At 32.6% G+C, this 8,077-nt stretch overlaps 1 long non-coding RNA gene across 1 annotated transcript; it reads right to left on the bottom strand.

The window, feature by feature from the left end:
- Positions 1-1,099: 1,099 nt before the first annotated feature.
- LOC134690462 (uncharacterized) lies at positions 1,100-7,864 on the bottom strand. The gene is made up of 6 exons (XR_010101936.1): positions 7,664-7,864; positions 7,173-7,331; positions 4,727-4,855; positions 3,890-3,954; positions 2,187-2,209; positions 1,100-1,182 (listed from the first exon to the last, which is right to left on the bottom strand). It is a non-coding gene; the product is annotated as an uncharacterized LOC134690462 (long non-coding RNA).
- Positions 7,865-8,077: the final 213 nt, after the last annotated feature.

Below are 8,077 nucleotides of genomic sequence, written 5' to 3'. Positions count from 1 at the left end.
GGTCCAGACAAAGTGTTGTTTGTTGTTATATTTGTTTGTCTATTTACTCTGAGTAGTCAAGTCCAGACCATGTGTTGTTTGTTGTTATATTTGTTTGTCTATTTACTCTGATTAGTCAGGTCCAGACCATGTGTTGTTTGTTGTTATATTTGTTTGTCTATTTACTCTGAGAAGTCAGGTCCAGACCATGTGTTGTTTGTTGTTATATTTGTTTGTCTATTTACTCTGATTAGTCAGGTCCAGGCCATGTGTTGTTTGTTGTTATATTTGTTTGTCTATTTACTCTGATTAGTCAGGTCCAGACCATGTGTTGTTTCTTGTTATAGTTGTTTGTCTATTTACTCTGGGTAGTCAGGTCAGGTCCAGACCATGTGTTGTTTGTTGTTATATTTGTTTGTCTATTTACTCTGAGTAGTCAGGTCCAGATCATGTGTTGTTAGTTGTTTGTCTATTTACTCTGAGAAGTCAGGTCCAGACCATGTGTTGTTTGTTGTTATATTTGTTTGTCTATTTACTCTGAGAGGTCAGGTCCAGACAAAGTGTTGTTTGTTATTATATTTGTTTGTCTATTTACTCTGAGTAGTCAGGTCCAGACCATGTGTTGTGTGTTGTTATATTTGTTTGTCTATTTACTCTGAGTAGTCAGGTCCAGTCCATGTATTGTGTGTTGTTATATTTGTTTGTCTTTTTACTCTGAGTAGTCAGGTCTGGTCCAGACCAAGTGTTGTTTGTTATTATATTTATTTTTCTATTTACTCTGAGTAGTCAGGTCCAGGCCATGTGTTGTTAGATGTTATATTTGTTTGTCTATTTACTCTGAGTAATCAGGTCAGGTCCAGACCATGTGTTGTGTGTTGTTATATTTGTATGTCTATTTACTCTGAGTAGTCAGGTCCAGACAATGTGTTGTTATATTTGTTTGTCATGATGTGTCTCATGTTCTGTGTTGAAAATCAGTGTTAAGTCATAATGTATCGTGTTTTGTGTTGAACACCATTGTTGTGTCATGACAAGTTTACCTACTATGTTACAAATTTACCTACTTGATATTCAATGTTACAAGTTTACCTATTTGATATTCAATGTTACAAGATTACCTACTTTAAAATCAATGTTTGCTCCATTTGCTAGGCAAAGCTTCAATTCTTCTACTCTTCCATTTTTAGCAGCTTCAATGAGTTTCTGTAAGTAAGAAATAGAGGTTACATTAAACAAAATGTAAAACATTTAACAAAATGTAAAGAGTGTAGTAACTTAAATGTTTTTCACGCTAATGCCAGACAATAACTATACTTTAAAATGACTGATTTTTATTGGTTAACACAAGGGAGACATTGAAAGTAGCGAAAAATATATTGTTTTGACAAAAGAGGTGGTGAAAAAGAAAATAGACCTAGAAGAAACCCTGCTTATGCATTTTTATGATTACATTGTATACTGTTCCTAAGTTTTGAAGAAGAAAAACACTTTTTTTTAAACATTTGATCATCACATAAAATAGCTAATCTGAGTGAAAATTGTGTTTCAATATTTTCAATATAAACATGGAATTTATAACAACTTGGAAAGGAGCAGTGTAATATTTGTATGTTTGATGATATAATTTTTTTGACAGATTTATTTTTGAATGTCTCTGAGCTTACTCTGTTAAAGAAATAACAGTGTTGTTTTTAATATTTTAGCCCAAAAACATATTTTCAATCAAGAAAAAGAAATTAATAAATAGTAACTATTTAATGATCAAGTAGTCTTTTTTTCAGCGGGGACATATTTGACACATATGTGTTTTTACAGGTGCTAAACACTACTTCCAAGTTTTATGACAAACAATAGGTAAGCTTGGGTAATTAAAATGAATAGACCTCTTTTGAGAACATTGCATTTCCTTCAAAAACTTTTTTGTTTTAGTGAACATCATTCATGCGTTTAGGGGTCTTCGTCACTTCTTTCCCATGTTGAGCTAGCAGTTAAAAAATAAAATGCTGTATTGCACGAGTTATAATGGTTACAGTATTTTGTTCATAAAAAAGCTTGATGTCTAAAAAAAAATTAAACAACAGAATGAACCTTAATGTTGAGGCCGTCGAGGGAATCTAGGATCACATTGTCTCACTTTCGCGAAATAAATGTTGCAGATTCGACAAAAATCACTCGACTGTTTGACTTTAAAGAAGAAAACATCTTACCTCATTCCAATCTTCCATATTTCCTAAAATAGAAAAATAAATGTATAAATCTGTTGAGTAATAATTGCCAGGCTAATTGTTTCTGCTAATTGAAAATTATCAACAACCACAACTCTGAAATGGTAAATACTGAAATGAGTGATACTGAGCCTTGCCTGTGTTTAGTGCTCAATAACATACCTTTAACATTTTTTCATAATGTATATATCATTTCAGTTGTTTTCAGATGCTTATACAAGTGGATACCAAATATGATTGACCTACCACTTGTGGTTCACCATAAACTAGACCTTATCACAAACTAATACATTGTTGACGCCGACGATGCCACCGGAAACAGCATACCTATGTATAGCTTTTTGACTCCGTCAAGGCGAGACAAAAAATTAGCAGATATTAATATTTATTTCTGCACTTATTGAGCAACATAAATATTAAAATTTATTTATCTATTGTGTATTTAAGAATATTTATAATGATTCTGTATTCCGTACAAGATTCACCAACTACGATTTGCATTTAAACAACTTCCCCGATTTAACACTTCCTGTTGTTTTTCTTAATCAAACACATTCAACAAACAATAAAGAATCAAACATCGTTGGCCAAATTATTTATTCTGCAATACTATTTTCATTATCCTGTAATCAACCAGGACTGGAGTTCAATTTGTCTCCGAAAAAGAAATAATTTTCAATGGAAGCATTTTACCGAGTTTCAAGTTGGGATTTTCCAGAAAGCCCCTGCGTATAAAGCATAAATGAATTTTTTTTCTTAAGTTTCAAGGGTAAAACGGGGGTTATTAAATGTTCTTTCTATCTATTAAAAATTTCAAAATAATCAGCAAAAATAAAAATAAATAGTAAAATTTTACATTTAATTACTCCTGAAAGATGTTGTCAGACAGTTTTGACATAAATAGACAACAGGAAGCTCTTAAAATTAAGAACATGTCTGCTATTGTCAGATTGTCACTCTTCATATCATTTTTCAAGATAGACAAAACTTGCATTTTACCCCATGTTCTATTTTTTAAGCCATGTCAACCATGTTAGTTTGCAGACAGGGCCATCGGACATATTTGTTTAAATATATATGATAATAATGATTGTGGCCAGTAGTTTTAGAGGAGTAGATTATTAATCAAAGTTGCAAAAAATTGTAAAATTGGTCTTCAAAGAGCAATGACTAAAATATGGAGTTGCCTGACGATTTCAGCTATGTTTGTCTTATTTGTAGATCTTGTGTCAGATAATTTTTCCATATAAAAGTTTATCTTCATCTATTATACTTTGGAAAATAATAAGCAGAAATTCAAAAAAAAACCAGTAAAATTTGACATTTAAGGGCAATAACTCCTATAAGAAGTCTTCTGACAGCTTTGATGTAAATGAACAGCAGGTAGATCTCAACGTTCTGAACTGTCTTGTCCGATTTTCTCTATTAATACTAGTTTTCAAGATAATAGACAAACTTGCAATTTACACCTATGTTATATTTTTAGCCGTGTCAGCAAAGCTGGTTGGCAGGCAGGATCATCTGACACATTATTAAAACAAAATACGCTAATGATGATTTTTTGTTAAATTTGTCCCAATAGTTTCAGGATAGATTTTTGTAGAAATTTAACAACAACGTGACAACTGACGCTAAGCGATGAGAATGCCAGGTGAACTAAAACATATATATGATACAATACATACTAATTTGATGAAAACTGAGGTCAGCTAAATTTATCAGTAAGAAAGTGGCATCATCTAAAGCATCTCTGAAAAATATTGATAAATCATATTTACTTATTTAAGTCTGATATATGTAAAATATATGTATCACTGTGACTTAATAATACTTTTATCGGTACTTTTTGTTTTCAGTAACTGTTGTGATATATATGAATGTTTCTTTATCAACAATTATGAACAATAAAGGTATATTTTTTTTTAACTTTTTCATTAACATGAATAAATCCTTAACCTTATGGCCAGCTTCATGAAAATCAAGACCTTGTCATTTGTTTTTTTTTTTCGTTGACTATATATTGACCTCTACACATGTCCGTTTTTACTTTGTTGGGTTGCGTTCTCATTGACATATACTGTTGAAAATATTGCGGGAGTTATGATGTTGTATTTTACCTATTTTATATAGGGTTGATGTAAGTGTAGAACGTTGCCTTAGCTCTCCATTTAGATGAAGTAAACGTTTAACAGTATGACTGTGTTCTGCTTTCTTTTTAAGATAGTTGATTTAGCTCCAACAAATACCTCACATTTTATTTTATACTTTACCCCAAGTTTACACATAAGTTCTACCAATCTTTTTTTGAAGGAAAATAATTTTGCAATGATGTCATCATGTTTTCTGATGTGTGTGTCTTGTTTACTATAAATTATTAGTCTTGGGTATTTTGAATGTTAAAACTATTTGTTAATTATCTCCCCTTTAAGAGTTTGCATATTTTACAGTTGAAACTAATTTCAGAAACAAATTTCAGTAGTAATTAAAGGATCCTATATAATTCACATATGATTTACACTTACCTATAATAACAGCCATGACTTGACAGAGATCAAATGGACTGGACACTTATTTACCTATATAAACACCACCTTGACTGGACAGGGAACAACTTGACTGGACAGGGATCAAATAAATACTGATGACAGATGCTTAAAATGAGAATATAAATGTTTCTATTTCAGGTTGAAATAATCACATGTTATAAAGATGCTTGTGTATTGTTTGATTCTATTTTGCCCTCTTTTATTGATTGGTTGCTGTCTCATTGATATAGACCTCTAAACCTTCACTTTTCAGAGCTCTAGATAAGCTGCATATATTCACGATTAAGCAATGAAAACAATTGAAAACCAATTCAACTGACAATTGCATGGTTCAAAAACCCAATTCATGCAAAGGAAAACCAAATTATATGTCAAAACTATGCCTTCACGGCCCTATTTGTTGCTATTGTGAGTGTTATTTACCCTTATTGATAAATTTTTGTTGCGTAAATCTATTTTTGTAATATTCATGATATTAGTTAAGCTACTTTCGTTCTAGAAATATAGAGGATGTTTACATCAAATATCTGATCTAGGTCTTTGTTAGAAGAAATTATCAGTTACCCAAACCTGTATCCCTGATAAACATAACGAAGCAGTTTATAAAATTTTCTTTAGCAGACATGAGTCTGAGGGGCAGGGAAAATCAATGCCAAGTAACAAAGTCGTGTATTTTGTTGATCTATTTGACAACAGACCACTGTGCAGAAGCAAGAAATTAAGCAAGCCACATTATTAATTCCTTATTGAAGAAGGCAACAACTCTGAATATGCGTCACATTTTAGACGAAACCATCGACAGTGTCCTTTCTTCCTTTGATGAAAATAGTACTAAATTTAGGCAAAGACAGTCAGTGTCAGATAAGACATTCATTAGATATAGAAGATGTGGTATGAGTGCCAATGAGACAACTCTCAATCCAAGTCACAATTTGTAAAAGTAAACCATTATAGGTCAAAGTACGGCCTTCAACATGGAGCCTTGGCTCACACCGAACAGCAAGCTATAAAGGGCCCCAAAAGTGACTAGTGTAAAACTATTCAAACAGGAAAACCAACAGTCTAATTAGTCTATATAACTAGAGGCTCTAAAGAGCCTGTGTCGCTCACCTTGGTCTATGTGAATATTAAACAAAGGACGCAGATGGATTCATGACAAAATTGTGTTTTGGTGATGGTGATGTGTTTGTACATCTTACTTTACTGAAATTCTTGCCGCTTACAATTATCTGTATCTATAATGAACTTGACCCAGGGGGTCAATTGACCATCTTGGTCATGTTTACTTATTTTTAGGTCTTACTTTGTTGTACATTATTGCTGTTTACAGTATATCTCTATCTTTAATAATATTCAAGATAATAACAAAAAAAGGCAAAATTTCCTAAAAATTACCAATTCAGGGACAGCAACCCAACAACCGGTTGTCTGATCCATCTGAAAATTTCAGGGCAGATAGAGCTTGACCGATAAACAATTTAGTCCCATGTCAGATTTGCTCTAAATGCTTTGGTTATTGAGTTATAAGCCAAAAACTGCATTTTATCCCTATGTTCTATTTTTAGCCATGGCGGCCATCTTGGTTGGTTGGCCGGGTCACTGGACACATTTTTTAAACAAGATACCCCAATGATGATTGGGGCCAAGTTTGGTTTAATTTGGCCCTATAGTTTCAGAGTAGAAGATTTTTGTAAAAGATTACTAAGATTTACGAAAAATTATTAAAAATTGACTATAAAGGGCAATAACTCCTAGAGGGGTCAACTGACCATTTCAGTCATTTGACTTATTTGTAAATCTTACTTTGCTGAACATTAATGCTGTTTACAGTTTATCTCTATCTATTATAATATTCAAGATAATAACCAAAAACTTCAAAATTTCTCTAAAATTACCAATTCATGGGCTGCAACCCAACAAGGAGTTTTCTGATGTGCCTGAAAATTTCAGGGCAGATAGATCCTGACCTGATGAACATGTATACCCCTTGTCAGATTTGCTCTAAATGCTTTAGTTTCTGAGATATCAGCCAAAAACTGCATTTTACCCCCCATGTTCTATTTTTAGCCATGGCGGCCAACTTGGTTGATGGGCGGGGTCATCGGATACATTTTTTAAACTATATACCCTAAGGAAGATTTAGGCCAAGATTGTTTTAATTTGGCCTAGTAGTTTCAGAGGCAAAGATTTTTGTAAAAGTTAACAAACGACGGACACCAAGTTATGAGTAAAGCTCACTTGGCCCTATGGGCCAGGTGAGCTAAATTCACAGGTGTTGTGATATTTGAATGTAAAATATATGTCAATTAATATCTACCCTTGTTAGAGTTAAAATTCTACATTGGCCACTCTTTTGAAACACATTTCAGTAGAAAATTATCCTATATATGAAAATATAGTTCATATACATATATACACTTACCTATAACAGCAGTTTGACTGGACTGGGATCAAATAAACTGGTCAATGATCAACTTGACTGGACAGGTATCAACTTGACTGGAGAGGGATCAACTTGGCTGGATAGGTATCATCTTGACTGGACAAGGATCAACTTGACTGGACAGTGATCAAATAAATACTGATAATAGATTTGTAAAATGAGAATATAAATGTTTCTATTTCAGTTTGAAATAATAAACACATGTCAAACAGATGGTTGTCTATTGTTTGATACCATTTTGACCTCTTTCATTGATTGGTTGCTGTCTCATTGATATAGACCTTTAAACCTTCACTTTTACAGGATGCATTCTTTGTTTTTTGTGTCTTGTTTACTATATAAAAACACAGGTGTTGTGATATTTTGAGTGTGAAATGTATCTGTTCATTATCTCCCCCTGTTAGAGTAAAAATTATACATTCGCCTCTCCTTTGAAATAAATTTCAGTAGTAAATGATCATATCACCTACCTACAATAGTAACTCAACTAGACAAGGATCACATCGACTGGACAAGGATAACAAGGACTGGACAATGATACAAAGGACTGGACAATGATCCCAAGGACTGGACAAGGATCACAGGGACTGGACAATGACCACAAGGACTGGACAAGGATCACAGGGACTGGACAATGATCAAAAAAATATCAATAATAGACATTATAGATGTTGAAACTGAAAATATAAATGATATAAAAACATGTTATAGAGACACTTGTCTATTGTTAAATACCATTTTGTGCTGACATGAATTGTCATTGATATGGTTATATTTATAAATTAACTGTTTACAAATTTTTGAATTATTTGAAATACTGAGGCTTTTCTACCTCAGGCATAGATTACCTTAGCTGTATTTGGCAAAACTTTTAGGAATTTTGG

Source organism: Mytilus trossulus, chromosome 11 (assembly GCF_036588685.1).
Source record: "Mytilus trossulus isolate FHL-02 chromosome 11, PNRI_Mtr1.1.1.hap1, whole genome shotgun sequence".
NCBI lineage: Eukaryota > Metazoa > Mollusca > Bivalvia > Mytilida > Mytilidae > Mytilus > Mytilus trossulus.
Note: the sequence above shows the minus strand (reverse complement) of the source record. Positions and strands in the feature narration are given on the sequence as shown.